This window comes from Cherax quadricarinatus, chromosome 28 (genome assembly GCF_038502225.1).
Source record: "Cherax quadricarinatus isolate ZL_2023a chromosome 28, ASM3850222v1, whole genome shotgun sequence".
Taxonomy (NCBI): domain Eukaryota; kingdom Metazoa; phylum Arthropoda; class Malacostraca; order Decapoda; family Parastacidae; genus Cherax; species Cherax quadricarinatus.
The window spans coordinates 4,772,494-4,795,505 of NC_091319.1; the positions used below are offsets into that span (position 1 = coordinate 4,772,494).

General features: G+C 42.5%; 1 protein-coding gene across 6 annotated transcripts in view; it reads left to right on the plus strand.

Moving 5' to 3' along the window:
• LOC128693242 (uncharacterized) overlaps nucleotides 1-23,012 on the plus strand; it is a 664,368-nt gene that overhangs the window by 24,998 nt on the left and 616,358 nt on the right. Inside the window, exon 2 of one of the 6 annotated variants that reach the window (XM_070089336.1) lies at nucleotides 19,674-19,715. The exons of the other annotated variants lie outside the window; for them this stretch is intronic. The gene's annotated coding sequence lies outside the window, so the exon portion shown is untranslated. The remainder of the gene's footprint in view (nucleotides 1-19,673; nucleotides 19,716-23,012) is intronic. 6 annotated transcript variants of the gene reach the window in all.

Below are 23,012 nucleotides of genomic sequence, written 5' to 3' on the forward strand. Positions count from 1 at the left end.
GGACTGTGTACCTTGTACATGTACTTGTAGAAATAAAGATTATTATTATTATTATTATTATTATTATTATTATTATTATTATTATTATTATTATTATTATTATATTGTGGGTAGATAGGGAAAGATAAGTGAGGTAGTGAAAGTCGAGGGAGTAACTTATCATATACTGCTTCTGCTTCTAAAACCATTTATAACAACCAAGACACTATTGCACAATGAAAACTTCATAAATAGCAGTGTTTTTTCAGACTGCAATAATTAAATTGTCTTAGTTTGTTTTAACTTGTGGGTAGTGACATACCATTCCTGTCGTTAAACCTGGTGAAAACAAACAGAAAATGGAGACCTTTTGTTATAACGACGTCTCACTTACAAATAAAGCCTCTTGTAAATGAAACATCGTAATAATAAAAGACTTTTTTTTTTTTTGCTACAAGTGTCTGCTTCATCGCTTGTCGGCTTACCCAACTACGAGATACAAAACTATTTGTAGTATCCTTAATAATAATAAACTACCTAGAGACAGATGTAGCCTGGGGTCGCCCTTCCCTCCCCTCCTGGTGAGGGAAATAAACAGTGTCGTAAGAGGTTACGAAGCGGAAAGTTTTGTTACTCGATCTTGTTTAACACTTGCGGGAGAGTGCGCCGCGGGGCCCTGGAGAAGATCACACACAACCACATGTCTGAGTAGCTGCCCGCCACGTGTATTGATCACATTGGGAAAGGATGAATAAGGCAAGTGAAGTGAGCAAGACAATTAGCAGGTACGACTTGGCAAACTCTCCGTAATGAGAAGCAAAGATATGAGGAATATACTAAGAATATAAGAGATGGCTCAATAATTGTAAGGGGACCAAGTCTTTACAACATCCTCTCTTTGTATAGAGTTGTAGATAAGTGGAACAAATTCAGGATAGTCAAAGGGCGAGAATGTTGGGTAACTTTACATATAGATTGGACGGTTTCGTGAATGGGTGTGGTTAGGTATGAGTTGGGCCTGCCTAGCCTGGGCAGTTAGGCCTACCGCAGTGTTGCTTCACTCTTACGTTCATATAAAGTGAACTAGGGAATTGCCAGTCAGACCTCTCTCTCTACTCAAGGGAAAGCCTAACATAAGAGCATAAGAACATAAAAAAGAAGGAACACTGCAGCAGGCCTACTGGCCCATGCGAGGCAGGTCCAAGTCTCCTACCGGCTTAAGCCAACGCCCCAACCTAGTCAGGTCAGGTCACATTCACTTAAGGAAGGAACACGGCAACCGACCTAGTAGCACAAGCTAATCAGGTCCAACTCACACCCACCCACACCCACTCATGTATTTATCTAACCTATTTTTAAAACTACACAACATTTTAGCCTCTATAACTGTACTCGGGAGTTTGTTCCACTCATTCACAACTCTATTACCAAACCAGTGCTTTCCTATACCCTTCCTGAATCTGATTTTTTCCAACTTAAAACCATAGCTACGAGTCCTGTCTAGGCTAGATATTTTCAGCAGGCCTACTGGCCAATGCTGAGCAGATCTAAGTTACCTGCTGGCCCAAGCTACTGGCCTACGCCAGTCTTTTTTTTTATTATTAGCAAAATTAGATAGAAGAGCAGTGGGGCGCGGAGGCGTTGACCCCCGGAACACCTTCCAGGTAGTATGGTGCGAGGAGAATGACGAAGGGAAGGCGTCCGGAAGTTTTCCAGTGTATACCCAGGCGTGACGAGGGACTGTTGAAGAACAGGATACTAGACTTCCTGATAATGATAAATTTACATATAATTTATACAGGAATAGTTGACATGTTTGGCATACTTTATAGAGAACCACTGGTTATGTAAAATATTTCAGGTGCTTGTGTTATACCACTGTGTTGAGCATACCACAGCCGGTGCTTGTGTTATACCACTGTGTTGAGCATACCACAGCCGGTGCTTGTGTTATACCACTGTGTTGAGCATAAAGCAGCCGTGTCTCTCCTAACACTTAGACCTCCAAATAGGTAGGTAGGTAGTAGGCCTCCAAAATCTGACTGAACAGAGTGGGCAGCATTTGAATGTTATACAAACAATTAGACTAGTCTATGACGTTACTGTCGGTAAAATTGTAATACCGAGAGTGGGAAAGGCCGTTAAATGAGGAAACATTACAGAGGATGAGAGGGAGGGTGAGAGTAATGGGAGGATGAGGGGGGGAAGAGGAATGGGTGAGAGGGAGAAGGGTAGGGGAGTCAATGATCATTGTTAGCTTGGTGCTGGGCTGACCTTGGACTGTGAGGCGATGACAAGTGTGGCATTGTGAGAGTGGAATGTATAGTACCTTCCAGTTCTTACACTGTGAGAGTAGAATGTACAGTACCTTCCAGTTCTTACACTATGAGAGTAAAATGTACAGTACCTTCCAGTTCTTACACTGTGAGAGTAGAATGTACAGTACCTTCCAGTTCTTACACTATGAGAGTGGAATGTACAGCACCTTCCAGTTCTTACATTGTGAGAGTGGAATGTACAGCACCTTCCAGTTCTTACACTGTGAGAGTGGAATGTACAGCACCTTCCAGTTCTTACATTGTGAGAGTGGAATGTACAGTACCTTCCAGTTCTTACATTGTGAGAGTGGAATGTACAGTACCTTCCAGTTCTTACATTGTGAGAGTGGAATGTACAGTACCTTCCAGTTCTTACATTGTGAGAGTGGAATGTACAGTACCTTCCAGTTCTTACATTGTGAGAGTGGAATGTACAGTACCTTCCAGTTCTTACATTGTGAGAGTGGAATGTACAGTACCTTCCAGTTCTTACATTGTGAGAGTGGAATGTACAGTACCTTCCAGTTCTTACATTGTGAGAGTGGAATGTACAGTACCTTCCAGTTCTTACATTGTGAGAGTGGAATGTACAGTACCTTCCAGTTCTTACACTGTGAGAGTGGAATATACAGTACATTCCATTTCTGATATTGTGAGGATACCTGAAAGACGCTTCAGGAGGTCACCGCCCCCGCAGCTTGGTCTCAGACCAGGCCTCCTGGTGGATCAAGGCCTGATCAACCAGGCTGTTACTCTTGGTCTCTCGTAATCCAACGTGCGAGCCACAGCCCAGGTGGTGGTACAGAACCTTACAGCTGTTATGGATCATAAAATACTAAGAGCAGTGTTCACAACACACGCTGAAGCAACATTTGCATATACAACGGTGGTGTGATGTAGTGTGTCCGTACTCACTTGTAGTTTAAATGGAAGAGTCCTAAGACCTGTTGCTTAATACCTCCCAGAACTGTTGCTTTCATTTCATTCCTCGGAGAAAATTACATGACATGGGTGGTTATCTTGTGATGATTTGCTTAGCGATTTCGCTGGCGGTGGCTGTGACCGGACTATGAACGGAGGTGTGTACTCCCGCAGCCGTGAATGTGGTAGTAGTCACTGGCCACGTTACTGACCGACCACGGCAGTGACCGCTGTCTTGCCGGTCACACTCAGTGGTCTAAGCGTAACACACCTACCAAGTATGAATTACGAAGACTTTTATTTTTTTATTTAGTACAATATGATACACCTGCAGTGCGCTGCTGCTGCCCTGTTCTGTATGGTAGTTACAAGGACTGACAACACTGAACATTTCCCTCTTATTAGATACGGAAAAAGAGGATATATGTATATATATATATATATATATATATATATATATATATATATATATATATATATATATATATATATACATATATATATATATATATATATACATATATATATATATATATATATATATATATATATATATATATATATATATATATATATATATATATATATATATATGTCGTGCCGAATATGTAAAACTGGTCAATTAGCAAGAACTAATTTAAAATTAATTCCTTTCTGAAATTTTCTCTTATACGTTTAAAAATATATTTTTTCATTAATGTTAATGTAAAAATTTATAATTTTGCACCAAAAAAATCTTAGAAAACTTATCTAACCTTATTATAACAAGGGTAATTTATTTTATCCTAACCCAACTAAATATATTTTAGATTTGTTTACAATAATTTAATACTAAACAAACACAGTGAAATATATTTTTTTTCGTTAGGTTCAGAATGATTTTGGCGAAATTATTACATACACAAATTTTCACTTGTCCTATATGGCAAGATGAGCGTTGCTGTTTAAGCCAAGATCGCAAGTTCTGCCTATTCGGCACGACATATATATGTATATATATATATATATATATATATATATATATATATATATATATATATATATATATATATATATATATATATATATATATATATATATATATATATATATATATGATGAGTTTCCAGAGCTTTTTCTACTCCCGGAGCCCGGCTTTGGGCCAGGCTTGTCTGGTCAAGTAGGCTGTTGCTGACATGAAATACACCTGTAGGTACCTGTTTTAGATTTCTGGGATCATCGCTCATACTACCCGGTCCTAGACCAGGCCTGATTGATGATCTGTCAGTCAGACCGTTTATGTTATCAACGTGCAATTCAACATATGCACTGCAGCCTGGCTGATCAGGAATTGACACAACAATGACTTTGTTGACCACACATAAGATATAAAAGGATGCTAGAAAATAGTGTTAAACACCATAAATATGGGGAAAAAGGTCTACGAGAGTAAACTAAAAGAATTAACACTTACAATTAAGCACTAAAGTGACAATGGTCTCTCAGCACTCCTAGAGTGAGAGAAGACTCACTCGAAAAGGAAAATACTTTTTTTTTATGAACAATATTGATGGATTACTGGAATGAGTGTCAAGAGGAGGTTGTGTACCAACCGTTGGAACCATTAGGTTAGGTTAGGTAAGATTTGACAGGAAACAGGACAAGTGTTTCCTGGAGCTTTTGGTTATCTGACAGAGGCCTTCTGCTGGCTTACCTCTCCACCCCTTTAAAAATTATGGTTATAATTATAACCCTTTCATTACTGGAACCTTTATATTAACTGATACATCTACACAGGAGTTACGACACCACCAGCACGGCTCCACTTATATAACTACGAATATAATTAACCTGTATCTACACACTAGTTATATTTATTGTAACTTTGATTCTCTAACAGTAAACTGTAAATTCGTGGCACCACAAATGTAATTCTGCTACTTTAGCTATAAGTAAACACTGAAGCCTGGATACCATGAACACAACTCTGCTACTGTAGGTACAAACAGACAGAGGCAAACAGGCGAGGGAGCGCGTCGCACATCGTGTCTTAAGGGCAAATCTAGCAAAGCCTTCAGAGCATTACAACATCACGACCTTCTCACGCAATATGCAACCCAGAGTGATATTTGGAAGGCAAGACCTCCTACCCCCTCCCCTCCACTTGTCGCTGCACCGCACTCTGGCCACTTTCTCAATCCCTGACACACATTCTTGAGGGGAAACAAAGTGTTGGAAACTTTGGTAGAAGCTTCATAATACGAGGGATGGGGTCAGATAGTCACCTCCAGATACGGCTATACGGCTCTCCAGAAAAATAAATTCACTTATAAATAAAAATGTTCATTTTGAGAAATTGGTAAAGAAAGACACGTGATCAAATACTAGGATATGGAAATAAATGGTATAAAATACCCACACAATGGAAATATAAACACATAAGCAGTATAAAATGATCCTATATTGACAACGTTTCGCCCACACAGTGGGCTTTGCTAGGATATATTTATCAGAAAACGTTTCGGTCCTGGAATCTAGTGTTTACTCTAAATCAGTTTGTCTTTATCTATTACCAAGGAAAGAAAGCTTCACTGTGATGGATATGTGGGGCAGCGGGCCTCCAGCAGCAACAGCCTGGTTGACCAGGCGAGCACCAGACGAGCCTGGCCCATGGCCGGGCTCAGAAAGTAGATATACTCTCGAAATTCTTCAAAGGTATATTAAAGGCAGCAAGAAGGAGAATTTGGGGAGATATGATTGAAGAGTATAGATGGAAGACGGGAATAAATAAAGGGCGATATAAATCAAGTGCTGAAAATATATATCTAAGACAAGACTCGCAGCAGTGGGTTCAAGCTGGAAAAATATAAACTTAGAAAAGACGTAAGAAAGCATTGGATTGGTAATAGAAAAGACGTAAGAAAGCATTGGATTGGTAATAGAAAAGACGTAAGAAAGCATTGGATTGGTAATAGAAAAGACGTAAGAAAGCATTGGATTGGTAATAGAAAAGACGTAAGAAAGCATTGGATTGGTAATAGAAAAGACGTAAGAAAGCATTGGATTGGTAATAGAAAAGACGTAAGAAAGCATTGGATTGGTAATAGAAAAGACGTAAGAAAGCATTGGATTGGTAATAGAAAAGACGTAAGAAAGCATTGGATTGGTAATAGAGTCGTGGATGAGTGGAACAAACTCAGGCGAGTACCGTGGGTAGTTTTAAAAGATATTTAGACAGTTATATGAGTGGGTGTTTGTGAGCTGGACTTGCCTAGCATGGGCCAGTGGGCTTACATAAGACCATAAGAAATTAAGTTATGTAATCCAGGTAACTCCAGCCTATTGGCTCATGCTAGGCAGGTCTAACTCTCACGCAACAAGGGATTTTCCACGATTTCCTGTAAAATATTGAAAGTTAAATTGCAAAAAATATTCTCAGTCACTACTAGTGTAATTTACAGTGCCCTGTACAGTACATACCCCGGCCGGGATTGAACCCGCGGTCAGAGAGTCTCAAAACTCCAGACCGTCGCGTTAGCCACGGTTCAATCCCGGCCGGGGTATGGTTTGTTTGCAATCGTGTCATTACGATTTCGCGAGCCCTGTACAGTACTGGTTGTGTGGTTCTAAGTCACTGCTGCACTAGTGTCTGGTGTGACCTGCGGCAGTGATCTGGGGTTAATCTGACAACACTAGTCTCCGGGGAGTTGGAAGTTGACCAGTGGGTCGTGACCTGACCTCGCCTCAGTTCCAGGCAGTGTCTCGTCATTGCCTGTTGAGTCAGATTGGTGACACTTTGTAGTTATATTAAAAATGATGATTAAGACACAGTACGTGTTAAATAATTAACGAATAATGGTATCATCGTGCCCACGTCCCGGTCTCAGACCAGACCTTTTAAACTGGAAATACTGTTAAGAAGCACTCAGGGAAATACAGCTGAGTATATGTAAAATATAATTAGAAGTTGGTAAGAATTACCTGCTAGCTTAAGAATCTATCAGACGAAATAAAATAATCATAACGAAGCGCTAAAACCTTAAGATCCATACAGCTGTTATCAAAGGAAAACAGCAGCAATCCTGCCGGAGTACAAAACGTTTAATGAGTTTTTTGCTTCACACTCTTAAGAGGAGGGTACTACTTCCCTGGGTGGGTACTGTGTACCGGTCTAGTACGGTGTGTGTACTCACCTATTTGAGGTTGTATGGGTCGATTCACAGCTCCTGGCCACTCCTCTTCGCCGGTCGCTACTTGGTCCGCTCTCCCTATGTATGGATCCTGATCCTGTAGTCACTAGTTGTCAAAGGCACTTGTCGATAGGCACTTGGCCTGTTATTTTTGCGTGTGTGTGTGTGTGTGTGCTTGCGGGCGAGCTTGGAATGCAGAGATGCCGTTGAGGTTGCAGCAGGCAGTGTGCTGGTAATATAGAGGTCAGGCGTGATGGTGGAGGAGGCTGGTGTTGTCGGGTCAGTAACCTGGCGTCTCGGTGTGGTTCCTGGTGTGGGGTACCTGCTTTAATGGCGCACACGCTCAAGCTGATAATCTCGTCTCCTTTAATTAACAGAGTGAGTAGTCTCTGCCCAGTGTGTCTTGATTTTTTTTATAACGAACGCGTTTTTTCTTAGATCATCTGCAAAGACAATAAGAGGAAATAATTGAAAGCCACCATTTAACAAAAGAGAGAACTGTGTTGGGTTGTGATGAGTTACATCTATATAATGTACAACCGTATGAACTGAGAAAATCTACATGGAGACAGACACAGTACAGAGTCTCTTTCAACACTGTTGCTGTCTCCATGTGGGTTTCTTCAATTTACTGACAAGAATCCACTACACTTGATGCTTCAGACTCCACTTCAATCTATATATATATATATATATATATATATATATATATATATATATATATATATATATATATATATATATATATATATATATATATATATATATTCAGGGAAAATCGGTTATTTTTATATAGCCGGACTTGAGTCCTGGAAATGGGAGGTACAATGCCTGCACTCTAAAGGAGGGGTTCGGGATATTAGCAGTTTGGAGGGATATGTTATGTATCTTTATAGGTATATGCTTCTAAACTGTTGTATTCTGAGCACCTCTGCAAAAAACAGTGATTATGTGTGAGTGATGTGAAAGTGTTGAATGATGATGAAAGTATTTGGGGATTTTCTTTCTTTTTTGGGTCACCCTGCCTCGGTGGGAGACGGCCGACTTATTAATATATTATATATATATATATATATATATATATATATATATATATATATATATATATATATATATATATATATATATATATATATATATATATATATATAAGAGATATATATATATATATATATAAGAGACCATACAATAAGTGTCAGGGGCCCGAGACTGTTCAACTGCCTCCCAGCACACATAAGGGGGATTACCAACAGACCCCTGGCAGTCTTCAAGCTGGCACTGGACAAGCACCTAAAGTCAGTTCCGGATCAGCCGGGCTGTAGCTCGTATGTTGGTTTGCGTGCAGCCAGCAGCAACAGCCTGGTTGATCAGGCTGTGATCCACCAGGAGGCCTGGTCTCAGACCGGGCCGCGGGGGCGTTGACCCCCGGAACTCTCTCCAGGTAAACTCCAGGTATATATATATAGAGAGAGAGAGAGAGAGAGAGAAAGAGTGTGTGTGTGTGTGTGTGTGTATATATGTCTGTGGGGAAGGGTTGAATGGGAGAAGAGTGAGAATATAACCACTTCCCTTCTGCCTCTCCTCCCTTCATGGCCACTCCTCCACTTGTAAGTGCTCACTTCCTCTCTCTCTCTCTCTCTCTCTCTCTCTCTCTCTCTCTCTCTCTCTCTCTCTCTCTCTCTCTCTCTCTCTCTCTCTCTCTCTCTCTCTCTCTCTCTCTCTTTCTCTCTCTCTCTCTCTCCCTCTCTCTCTCATCTATGAAGACCAGCCTGCTGCAGTAGTGGCCTTTGTGCACAGTCACTGGATTACTTGGTCACTGCAGAATAATTCTGGGATTGTAAGACGGAGGATCGAGTCTTTTCCAGTCCTTCTGCTGAATGACCCTCACGGGTCACTCTTCAAGTAAAAAAAATATACTTGGAGAATTTGTTATATATATAATTTATGTAATTGTGGACATATTTCGCAACGACAAAGTTTTTTTAATCGGCTTGTGCAATGCAATCTTCATTTTCTATTACAATAGAGGATTCGATTATACTCACCTGTATGTGGGTGCAGGGTTGAGTCTCATCTCCTGGCTTCGAGACCTTTATCGCTCCTTACAGTTATGTATTGATCCTTCCTTTACCACTCCATCGTTCGGGTCCTTCCACTTTCTCACCAGTCTAAGGCTAAAGAAATACTCCCAAATATCCCTGGGACTCATCTGTGTATTCAGCTTCCGGCTGTATCCTCGTGTTCCTATTTCCCGTCTCTCGAGCAATCTGTCCTTGTCCATCCTATCAGTTCCTCTCTGTATTCTGTGCTTTGTTATATTGTCCCTAGTCCTCTTGTCTAATTTGTCATTAGGCTGTGATAGTTGAGAATAAGGTAAACATTGTTGAAAATCGCCTTAACTGAGAGAAAGAAAGGTTGTCCCATTTCAAGCTTGTTCTTCACACTGCCTCTTCTCCAGTATCGTTGGCAGGAGGTTATTTGGGTGGTGGTCGTGGAGGCTGCGGGGTGTGGTGTTAGCACTGACTGTGGGAAGGTTGTTGGACGAAGATAATGGCAGTGTTGACTACTGGAGAAACTCTGAGAGTACTCGCTCCCTGGGGTGTGATGGTGCTGCTGTTGATGATGGTGGTGCTGCTGCTGGTGATGCTGTTGTTGATGCTGGTGGTGCTGTTGTTGATGCTGGTGGCGCTGTTGTTGATGCTGGTGGTGTTATTATTGATGATTATGGTGCTGTTGTTAATACTGATGGTGCTATTGCTGATGATGGTGGTGCTGTTGTTAATACTGGTGGTGCTGTTGATGCTTGTGAAGGACGCCTCTCATCCTTGCCCTCTTCACTATAGCTGCTCACTTGAGCCTGGTACGTGACACACAGTGTGTGTGTTGGTTTACATCCATTCGTGGCTTGGATCTCTGCCTCTGTAATAGTGGCAAGCCTCACATACACACGCACGCTCGCATCAACATCTTCAAGGAGAGGAAAGGCTAAAGGAATTGAATCTAACGACCCTGGAGGACAGAAGGACCAAGGGAGACATAATAACAATATACAAAGTACTCAAAATAATTGATAGAGCAGACGGGGACAGGCTGTTCGAGAGGCGGGAAACAGGTATTCGGGGCCACAGCTGGAAGATAAAGACACAGATGAGTTACTGGGATGTCAGGAAGTATTTCTTCAGTCTCAGGGTGGTCGGGAAGCACAATGACCTCGATGAAATGTTGGAGGTAGGCTCCATACACAGTTTTAAGAATAAATATGATAGGGCCCACGAGGCTAGGAGAAATAGTGAATCTAGCAAGCAGCAAGTTGAGAGGCAGGACCAGGAGCTAAGACTCTACCCGTGCAACCACATAGGTGAGTACAAGCAACTAGCGTTCTATGATGCGTGTGTCGCTCGGTCAGTCTGGTTAAGCACCGCTAGTTGTCACCAGTAACTGGATGGGTGAACACGTTGAGACAGCCTCAACATCGGTTAGGGTCATCTAGACAAGTCACGTTACCTGGAGGTTACCTGGAGGTTATTCCGGGGATCAACGCCCCCGCGGTGGGCTTGTATCACACACCATCAGCCGGGTTTACGATAGTTTGTAAACAGGTAAACCGACTTTCTTGGACAGGCATCGTAAGTGGATTGGTTACCTGATCCCTGGTACTCGAAGGATGTTTTCGAGGTTACTGCCCCTGCTAACTGGTCGCAGACCAGGCCTACTGGTGGATCAAGGCCTACTCAACCAGGCTATTACTGCTGGCAGTTTGCAGTCCAACGTACGAACAACAGTCCGGCTAATCAGGAAATGACTTGAGGAACCCTCCAAGTTTCCTCTTAAAGGTATCTGTTGGTAATCCCCATTATGTGTGACGGGAACGTATATTGTAGGTGGGTTCAAGAAACTTAATGGAAGCGTTGGAGAAATACATAGTTGCTCTGCCCGTGGTTTTTGAGGTAGATGGTCGTGGCGTCAGACAGCCGTAGCCTATACACGTGGTGTCTACATCGTAAGTACCCATGCACGCACGACAGTGCCAGGATATGAAATCATGAAGGTCAGCGTTGTTGACCTTTCAGTGACTCGAGCTTACCCTTCACATTCCTGTTTTGTGACACTTGGTAACGGACTCCTACTTACAACGTAACATAAATTGACAGGTATTGAAAAGTCTTGGGCCCCTTACACTTACTGTGTTTATATATATATATATATATATATATATATATATATATATATATATATATATATATATATATATATATATATGTTAGTGCACTCATAAAATATTAACCACATCTTAACAGTATATTTCTCGACCAGTCCCTGAGCCTCAGGCTGAGGGACTGATTACCTCAAACTCCTCCTCTCCTTACACCGTTCTTCTTTGTATTGGACTGATGAAACCACTGTGTGGCGAAACGTTTCCTCAGTAAAAATTCCCATATGTTGCATAAGTGTCTCACTCTTCAACGGGTACTTTATTCAGTGATTTATACTGTGGTGGAGGGAGAGCCAGGATATAGGTGTTGTATGGTAATAGTGACAACAATGATGCCAGGGAGAGGATACGTCCAGAAGGATTAATTAACGGGAAGAGGAAGCGAGGTATTAGGAAGAGCGGGGAGAGTGGTGGGAGGCTGGGGTGTTGGTAGGGGTTATTTAGGCGAGTTTTGGTCATTACAATGGTGACTGGGGAGGAACTTATTTGTCCTGGGTTTCGTAACAAACGGTTTTTCTTTTTGTTTGATGTATTTATGCAGGTAAAATGTTTATTTTTTTTATATAATCTGTTCAAAATTCGTGGATAGTCAGGTAGGAAATGAGAACATGAGAAAAAGGGAGCACGGCAGTAGGCCTACTGGCCCATGCTAGGCAGGTCCAAGTCACATCCGCTTAAGGAAGGAGTACTGCATCAGACCTATTACCACAAGCTAGTCAGGTCCAACTCACACCCATTCATGTATTTATCTAACCTATTTTTAAAACTATACAACGTTTTAGCTTGAGTGTTGCGTGGTTAGCTGACGAAGACTCAAGCCTCAGCCACTGCTTACCCTGAATGACTGTAACGAATTTAGTGCCTCAACTAGATAGCAGGTGCGCGACGAGTACACTAAAAGAGAAGAGAACATGAGTGTCAGAGGACCCCGACTTTTCAACGCCCTCCCTTCGTGTATAAGGAAAATTACTAGGAAATCTTTGGCTGTCTTCAAGAGAGAACTTGACATGTTTCTCGCATCTGTGCCTGACCAGCCGGACTGTGGCTCGTATGTTGCGCTTCGTGCGACCAGCAGCAGCAGGTTGGTTGATCAGGATATAACCCAACAGGAGGCCTGACCTGGTACCGGGCCGCCGGGCGCTGACCCTGAGAACATCCTTCAGATATTCTTAAGCTTCTTTAACATTTTACAAGACATTTAGGATTTTATTTATAAAAAAAATGTTTTCTTGACCTTTCGAAGTGAGAGAGAGAGGGTGGTCAGGAAACATCTTTCAGAGGCGGTATTGCCACTTGTGTGTGTATGTGTGTGACAACAACACCCTTTTGGACCACCACAGTGTTGCCAGGTGTACATACTAACCCACTACACCCGCCATAGTGTACTCAACTGTCTTGTGATGCTCGTGTTAAAAATTAGTGGAGAGTTTAGTTTACCTGTGTCTTGGTGAAGCTGTGGTCGTGTGTGCTCCCCAGTCACTAGGTGGCCTGGTTGAATCTATTTTATTTAGTTTATCTGATGCCTTGGAATAAGATCAGAAAGCTGGCAAGGCAGTTTGCTAGCCTGTATCTTAGTTTTCAAGGAAAATATTGCGTCTCTGGGATTGGCTTCCTGGGGTACATGGTTCGACAAAGAAGCTGTGTGATTGGCTGTCGGGCTTTATGGTAGGATAATACTGCTATGTGGTTGGCTACCTGGCTTACTACTGGTGTAGAAAATTGCAATGATCAAGTGTAGGGTTCACCGGGTTCTGGGGCAGTGTAACCCGAGAAACAAGAAACTTTTCTTTTCATAGTTATTCCTGTTTTTACATTTAGTAATTTATGAGGGAGAAAGGGTTGCTAGCCCCTTGCTCCCGGTATTTTACTCGCCTCTTAAGACACGTATGGTTTACGGAGGAAGGATTCTTATCCACTTCCCCATGGAGAATTATTATTATATTCACGGGGAAGCGCTAAATTCGTAGGGATCGTAGAAACTCTGATGACCATAAGACACTTGGGTTCGACCCAAGGAAGGGGAAGACAGAATGCTTTGCATCAAGAGCCCCTCACTAGCATCAAGGAACCTCCCTTGAGGGGAAACCTTTGATATACCTTGTCTGGTGCTTGCCTGGTCAACCAGGCTGTTGCTGCTGGAGGCCAGCTGCCCCACATATCCACGACAGCCTGGTTGATCTGGCACCTGGTGAAGATACTTGCTCAGTGGCTTCTTGATGGCTTCTACATTTGTTCCAGCAGTGTTTCTGATATCTTCTGGTAAGATGTTGAATAGTTTGGGACCCGGAATGTTGATACAGTGTTCCCTTATTGTCCTTACCGCACCCCTGCTCCTCACTGGGTTTATTTTACACTCCCATACCCCTCAAGGAAGGTTCCTTGATGTTGGTGAGGGGCTCTTGATTTAGGGAATTGGATCTGTGCTCCAGTTCCCCGAATTAAGCCTGAATGCCTTCCACATCCCCCCCAGGCGCTGTATAATCCTCCGGGGTTTAGCGCTTCCACCTTGATTATAATAATAATAATAATACAGTCCCATATCTCTCACTGCAGTATGTTGCTGTGGCAGTGTGGTACACGAGACTTGTGTCTTCAGTAAGGTAGTGAAGAAGTTCCTGGTGGTGGGTCCTCATCAGACGGAGTGTACTGAATATGTTAGGGTGTGTTTAGCATGAACTACAGCCTAAGTGACTAGACTGTCACTCTCTCTAGTGGCGGGCAGCAGTAGCTTGATTGATCAGGCCAGTAACCAGGAGGCCTGGTCTGAGACCAAGCCGCGGGCGTGGTGACCTCCGGAAGCGATTGCAGGTAACCAGTAGGAGGACGGGTTGGTTTGTGGCTGTAGGGGACCTGAAGGTTGTAAACATGGAGACTGTCCGGGGTCACCGCCCCCACGGCCCAGTTTCTGATCAGAAACGGTGGTATACCTGTTGTGGATTCCAGGGATCATCGTCTAATTAGTTAGGTTCTTGCTAACAGCTATGCAGTCCAACGTAGGCACAACAACCCAGCTTATCAGAAACTAACTTGAGGTTCGTATCAACAACTCTTCATGATATGGCTAAGAGGCTTTGTTGGTAATTCTTTTTATATATGAATGGAAAGTCTTGAAAAGTTTTGAGCAATCAGTAGGTGACTAATGTGGAATATAGGTTGATATGGAGTGTAGGGAAGAATGTTGTGACGCATCAATTAGTCTGTTGTTTCATGACTGAAAATCCCACAAGCCTTATCGCTGTTTTTGAGTAATGTCGGTCAGTCCACCTATCACATTGCATGCCACGTGAACCATCGACTGTTTTTTTAACAAGAATTTTCTTTACATTACCTCAGAGTTGTTCTTTATGATGTTAAATTGAGCAAGACAACCTGAGAAACGGCGGCATGCGGCTTGACCACATCCTGGTGTTTACTTCGAGCTGCCTGCCTCTTGGTATCTTCAGTAGTGGCCAAGCTGCGCCGGGGACAACGACCTGGTTAGCCAGACTGTTGCTCGTTACAACCCACATGATTGCACCGCCACCACAGCCTAGTTAATCACATATTTTCCGGAGGAACTTGTCTAGTTCCTTGTTAAACCATTGCCGCTTCTTCGGTCATTTGGTTGAAGGCAGCCGCTGTTCCTTCCGTGTCTGTTGAAGACCAGTGAGGTTTCTTTCGTGTCTTTTGAAGACAACTGCTGCTCCATCCTTGTGTGTTGGAGAAACCACCGTGTAAGATGATCACTGCTCTTCTGTGTCTGTTGAGGGCCATTACTACTTCTGTATGTATTTAAGATTATTTATTCTCTTCGTGTTAATTTTCTGTTGTTTTAAAGGATGTGTCTGGGAGGGCAGGAAGCCAAAAACGATTTCTCTGGTTATACTGACGGCAGCCTTGCTTATGCCTGAGTGTTCTCTCCACCTTCTGTTATGTATTTCGTTTCAGTGGTGCGTTATCCAGCGTGTACAGTGATTACATCTTCCTGTGTTTCACGGCTCGGTTATAATGTATGCACTTATGATGAGTATCTTTCACGGTTGGTATAGTCTGTTGATGTTATACTCTCTCTCTCTCTCTCTCTCTCTCTCTCTCTCTCTCTCTCTCTCTCTCTCTCTCTCTCTCAGGAGAGGGAGAGGTATTATATTTCGTATTCCACGTAGTCTGTCTTACTTTCTCGCATTAACAAGACGAATTGCTCATACCTTTTGTGAGTTTCGAGGGTTTTTCTTCGCCAGGCTTGTCTGGTGCTTGCCAGGTCAACCAGGCTGTTGCTGTTGGCGGCCTGCTAGCACACATCCATCACAGCCTGGCTGATCTGGTGAGAATATTTGTCCAATTTCCTCTTGAAGACCTTACACTTGTCCCATCAGTGTTTCTGGCATCTTCTGGTAACATGTTGAATAATATTGGGACCCCGGATGTGGCCCCAGACTTTTTTTTTATATTTTTAAATGAAAAAATGCTTTTTTTTAAGGATTTTTTTTTTAAGAATCTTTTTCTAAGAACGATTTTTTTTTTTTTAAGAAAAAAATATTTTAAGAAAATTTAAAAAAATAAGAAAAATTTGTCAGTGAGATTGTGATATATTGTGATGAGGGGGGGGGGTATAAACAACAGAAGCAGCATTACTTGAGTCCCTGACTGCGCATCTTCCTGACGCTCCGACTTGACAGCTGCCGTCTGTGTGAAGGGAAAGCCAGGGTGGGTATGAATGAAGGGGACGGGGGAAGGGCTAAGGCCTATGTGGAGGGGAGGCTAGGCCTCCAAAAACACCACACGTCAAACTCAGGAAGTTGTGTTTTAAACTACAGAAAACAGAATACAGTGGTAGTCTTTCAAGAGTTACATTACTGTACGTACATTGTCTGTACTGCATACCATAACACTGTGACACGAGACACTAAGGGCCTCGATACGACATAACCGGGGATCGATCCCGTGCTACTTTGGACTTCAAGGCCCACTGCAGTGTGTTATTGCAGTATGCAGTTTTGGTACCAATCCCTCCAGTATTTTTGCTGAGGCAAAGGTAAAGAGCCTGGAGGAGGAACTGAAGTGGGAAATGGAGCAGAATAAGGAAAGTGGCAATGAGGTGGGAGCAGGAACAGCGTGAGTTGCTAGAAATTGAGAGGTTTTTCCTTAAGGTACAATCTCCAAGAGGAACGAACGTTCATGATATATAATTTTGAAAGGCATCGGGATGCAGATGGTATCCTCAGTTGTACAGGTGTAGATTATAATGTGTCTTTTTCGCCTACGTTCTAAGGAGTACATTTCTAGGGACTTCAGGCTGCTTGACTGAGTTGATACGAGCTGTGAAGGTTCTCTATACATTGTCCTGCTCAGCAATTTCGCTTACCTTGAAGGAGGCCGCTAGTACACAGCAATACTCTAAACGCGACCAGGAGGAGGACACGAAAATATAGCCACACTACGTTACAAAACGCACGTTCATGCACTCATTAATATACGAAAATACGACGTGAGATCCTCCGCAACACCTAACCAAAAAACTCAATATACGTTAGTCATAGGAGGCGGGGCCGCCTGCGTCCGCAAACAAATGTACTGGTTCAGTACGTAAATATACGACTTATGAAAGGAGGACCTAGTGACGAGAGTTTCCCAACCTGTAAGAATAATTAATATCACATTAAATCATGTCAGGAGACTCAAGTTATAATAATAATAATAATAACGAGGCCCATAATAATAATAATTAATAATAATATGAACATACTGTTGGCTGTCTTCCACAGGCTGGTCACAACGAACAATTAGCTTGTCTCTTCACTGGTAAACATACAGTTATAATATGTACGTTATTTTCTAAAATAAAATGGATAAAAAATGTTTTATGGCAAATGAATACTGGAATTTGATATAAATTTTGTGATTTAAAAAACAATGGAGAAGAGGTAATACTGCAGGTGAAGCGATGTAATGCTGCAGGTGGAAGCAGCAGGTGGTGAACAATGGGTAGAAGGCAGTGAGATGTGGAGCTTGGCACAGTGCATAGGGTCAGTGTCCTGTGGAGGAGTTAACACTGTTTGTTGAACGACTCTACAGACGAGAGAGAGAGAGGGAGAGAGAGAGTGAGAGACAGACAGACAGAGGATGGGGAGGGATATATATATATATATATATATATATATATATATATATATATATATATATATATATATATCCCTCCCCATCCTCTCTCTCTCTCGCACACACACACAACCAGGAACTGTGAATCGACCCCTGCAACTAGAAATAACTAAGTACACACACTCACCATACGTTCAGATATGTAAGATAACGACAGTGAACAAGACGGTGACACTATCCTGGAGTCTGTAAGATATATTTAATATGGATAATTTTCCATTTCCGAAGGACGAGAGAAGGAAGGACGGAGAGGAAACAGAGGAAGTGTATGAAGAAGAGGAGATGGATGATCGGGAGATGTTTGGATCAGTAAAGACATAGGAGGAGGATCAAGAAAAGAGATATAGGGTTGGGAAAGGCGTAATAGAATCAGGAGAGGTGAAGAAGGAGGCATACGAAGAAGAGGACCATGAGATTAGGTGTATCAGAAAGAGGAGGAGGACCAGGAGAAGAAGAGGAGGATGAAGACCCAGAGAGAAGGAAGAGTAGAAGGATCTTAGAACACGTCAACTGGTATATATATTTGGTTGAGAGGGGATGACAGATGCCCTACTGGATGGAGTAAGTGGAGAGTGGATGGTCTCTGGTTTAGTGCACCGCCATGACGGAGGTTGCTGCTTGGGTGGCCTTGAAGGTGGCCCAGCAGGTGACCTTGTAGGTGGCCCAGCAGATGACTTTCAAGGTGGTTCACCAGGTGACCTTGTACATGGGCTTGAAGGTGGCCCACTAGGTGACCTTGTAGGTGGCCTTGAAGGTGGCCCACTAGGTGACCCAGCAGGTAACCTTGTAGGTGGTCCAGCAAGTGACCTTGTAGGTGTCCCAACAGATGACCGTGGAGGTGGCCCAGTAATTTAATTGTTTTATTGGCTCTCTGCGGGCTGTAAACGATCTCTGCATTCCAGCTCTGATATCTTCCCTGCCCTGAGCGGGGCCGTCAACACTGAACAATACTTTAAGCGAGAGAGCACAGGTTATCTGAAATTTTTTACCACTGGCACTATATCCCCTGGTTTTGAAAGTTCTCATTTATCTAGTGGCCATTATCTACTTGAATTCTGCAGATGAAGAGCCCGTCTCTGGCATCAAGGAAGCCTCCCTCAAGCATATATGCCACGCATTCACATTCTAGTATCGTATTTCAGCATTTTCTGGTACTTATATTTCTATGTTAAATTTTAACCTAAATTATAGAAATTATATTTTTAAAATTACTAAAAGTTTTTTACCATAGTTATTACGGTTAATAAATACACATTGTACATTAATATATATTATACACTAATATACATTATATATAATAAATACAAGAATGTACAGTTGCAATGATAAAATTTTTATTTATCTTAATTTTTAAGGAAGTGGAGTGGTAAGCCAGCGGAAGGTCTTGGTCAGATGACCAAAGCTCTAGTGGCGGGTACATGACTAGAACCGCGTCTGGAAACACCTGTCCTGTTTCCTGACAAATCTTACTTAATCTAACCTGGTAAAATTCACACAGGATATGTACACTGAGAAGTGTATTTCTGAGCGTATATGTGCTGAAAGTTTTCTTTGATCCCTGTTTTAGGGATTTAAGTGTTCTTGTGTAATCGGTAGGCTTCAAACCCAACTATTAACCAACCAGCCTGGTAAAATATAGGATTATACTTTAATATTGAGCAGTACCAGGGCTACAACCATGCTGTGCCAATAAGACTCAAAAGTTGCGTAGATTTATTTATATGTGTATTTTTTGTTTGTGAGATGTAAGAAGAAGGTTTGTAGAGGGGTAACTTGTGAGTGACATAGAAGGTATCTGTTTAATATTTACACTTTCTGTCAGAGGGCGTCTGCCTGTCTGGCTCGTGGTCATGTTGATTATACCAACCTAGTCTACGGCTGTTATCTTTTTCTTGTGTTCTGTGCCGTGTTTCACAACTTGTGTTTTGTGCTTTCCAGGTATGTGTGCGAGCAAGGGCGGTAGATGTGAAAGCTGAAGATGTAAGTGACGGCTGCTGCAGTTGGAGTTAGGTATCTTGTGATAAATATTTTACAAATGTGATCATGGAGTGAGAGCGCACAAAATGAGGGCCATAGGCATTACGGGGAAGGTAGGCAGATGGATTTTCGGTTTCGTAACACACACAACACAAAAAGTAATAGTAAACAGAGCAAGATTCAGCATCAGCGAGGTCAAAAGCTCAGTGCCCCAAGGCACTGTCCTGGCACCTCTGATGTTTCTCATTTTCATAGCAGACATAGATAAAAACACCCGTCACACTTTTGTATCATCATTTGCAGATGACACTAAAATAAGCACGGAAAAATTATAGGAAGACATAAGCAGGGTTTTCCAGTGGGCAGTGGAGAACAGCATGACGTTCAATTGTGATAAGTTCCAGCTACTTAGGTATGGAAAGAGTGAAGAACTCAAAAGGAACACTGTATACAAAACTCAAAAATAAGTCACCAAATAGAACGAAAGAAACACGTAAAATACCTGGGAATAATTATGTCAGCGGACCTTTCTTTTATAGACCATAGCAAGACAAAGATCACGACAGCCAGGAAGATGACGGGGTGGGTATTAAGAACTTTCAAAACAAGGGAAATAATGCCGATTGTGACACTCTTCAAATCGCTAGTGCTTCCTCATTGAGAATATTGCTTAGTGCTGACGGCTCCGTTCAAAGCAGGAGAAATATCAGTGCTGGAACAAATACAGAGATCGTTTACGGCTCACATTGAGCCAGTAAAGCACCTGAATTACTTGGAAAACCTTAAAGTCTTGAAGATGTACTCATTGGAGCGGAGGAGAGAAAGACACGTGATAATATGTACCTAGAAAGTACTTGAGGGCCTGGTCCCAAATCTCCACACTGCCATAATATACTGGAGTGAGAGACATGGGAGGAAGTGCAAAATAAACCCAGTGAGGAGCAAGGGTGCGATGGGAAAAATAAGGAACACTGTATTAATATCCGGGGTCCCAAACTATTCAACATCTTACCAAAAGATATCAGAAACATGGCTGGAACAAGTGTAGAAGCCTTCAAGAGGAAACTGGATAAGTATCTTCACCAGGTGCCAGATCAACCAGGCTATGACGGATATGTGGGGCAGCGGGCCTCCAGCAGCAACGGACTGGTTGACCAGGCAAGCACCAGACAAGCCTGACCCATTGCCGGGCTCCGAGAATAGTGAAACTCTCGAAACTCTTCAAAAGTATATCAACGGTAAAGGTGTGTTGGTATATAGTTTGACGTCTGGTTTCCAGACGATATCATGTGAAGATAGAACTCATACAAGGTGTTGAAAGAGATATCGTCAAGTATTATCGTGGAGGGTGAGCGTAGGGAAAGGCGGGTGACGGGGGATTCTCGAGAGAAACATAAGTGGAACTCGACCATGGTTACTACACTAACACCGTGTGAGGTGGAAGTTACACTTGTGTTGTCGCAAAACTTGTTGCAGCTGCATCGATTACACTCTGATCCTTTTGCTGTGATGAGTGGAAATATTTTTTTTCGTTTGTAGTGGTGGTGATGGTTGTAGTGGTGGTAATGGTTGTAGTGGTGGTGATGGTTGTAGTGGTGGTGATGGTTGTAGTGGTGGTGATGGTTGTAGTGGTGGTGATGGTTGTAGTGGTGGTGATGGTTGTAGTGGTGGTGATGGTTGTAGTGGTGGTGATGGTTGTAGTGGTGGTGATGGTTGTAGTGGTGGTGATGGTTGTAGTGGTGGTGATGGTTGTAGTGGTGGTGATGGTTGTAGTGGTGGTGATGGTTGTAGTGGTGGTGATGATTGTAATGGTGGTAATGGTTGTAGTGGTGGTAATGGTTGTAGTGGTGGTGATGGTTGTAGTGGTGGTAATGGTTGTAGTGGTGGTGATGGTTGTAGTGGTGGTGATGGTTGTAGTGGTGGTGATGGTTGTAGTGGTGGTAATGGTTGTAGTGGTGGTGATGGTTGTAGTGGTGGTGATGGTTGTAGTGGTGGTAATGGTTGTAGTGGTGGTGATGGTTGTAGTGGTGGTGATGGTTGTAGTGGTGGTGATGGTTGTAGTGGTGGTGATGGTTGTAGTGGTGGTGATGGTTGTAGTGGTGGTGATGGTTGTAGTGGTGGTGATGGTTGTAGTGGTGGTGATGGTTGTAGTGGTGGTAATGGTTGTAGTGGTGGTGATGATTGTAATGGTGGTAATGGTTGTAATGGTGGTAATGGTTGTAGTGGTGGTAATGGTTGTAGTGGTGGTAATGGTTGTAGTGGTGGTAATGGTTGTAATGGTGGTAATGGTTGTAGTGGTGGTAATGATTGTAATGGTGGTGATGGTTGTAATGGTGGTAATGGTTGTAGTGGTGGTAATGGTTGTAGTGGTGGTAATGGTTGTAGTGGTGGTAATGGTTGTAATGGTGGTAATGGTTGTAGTGGTGGTAATGATTGTAATGGTGGTAATGGTTGTAGTGGTGGTAATGATTGTAATGGTGGTAATGGTTGTAATGGTGGTAATGGTTGTAGTGGTGGTAATGATTGTAATAGTGGTAATGGTGGTAATGGTTGTAGTGGTGGTAATGGTTGTAATGGTGGTAATGGTTGTAGTGGTGGTAATGGTTGTAGTGGTGGTAATGGTTGTAATGGTGGTAATGGTTGTAGTGGTGGTAATGGTTGTAGTGGTGGTAATGGTTGTAGTGGTGGTAATGGTTGTAGTGGTGGTAATGGTTGTAATGGTGGTAATGATTGTAATAGTGGTAATGGTGGTAATGGTTGTAGTGGTGGTAATGGTTGTAGTGGTGGTAATGATTGTAATGGTGGTAATGGTTGTAGTGGTGGTAATGGTTGTAGTGGTGGTAATGGTTGTAGTGGTGGTAATGGTTGTAGTGGTGGTAATGATTGTAATAGTGGTAATGGTGGTAATGGTTGTAGTGGTGGTAATGGTTGTAATGGTGGTAATGGTTGTAGTGGTGGTAATGATTGTAGTGGTGGTGATGATTGTAGTGGTGGTAATGGTTGTAGTGGTGGTAATGGTTGTAGTGGTGGTAATGGTTGTAGTGGTGGTAATGATTGTAATGGTGGTAATGGTTGTAGTGGTGGTAATGGTTGTAGTGGTGGTAATGGTTGTAGTGGTGGTAATGATTGTAATAGTGGTAATGGTGGTAATGGTTGTAGTGGTGGTAATGGTTGTAGTGGTGGTAATGATTGTAATGGTGGTAATGGTTGTAGTGGTGGTAATGGTTGTAGTGGTGGTAATGGTTGTAGTGGTGGTAATGATTGTAATAGTGGTAATGGTGGTAATGGTTGTAGTGGTGG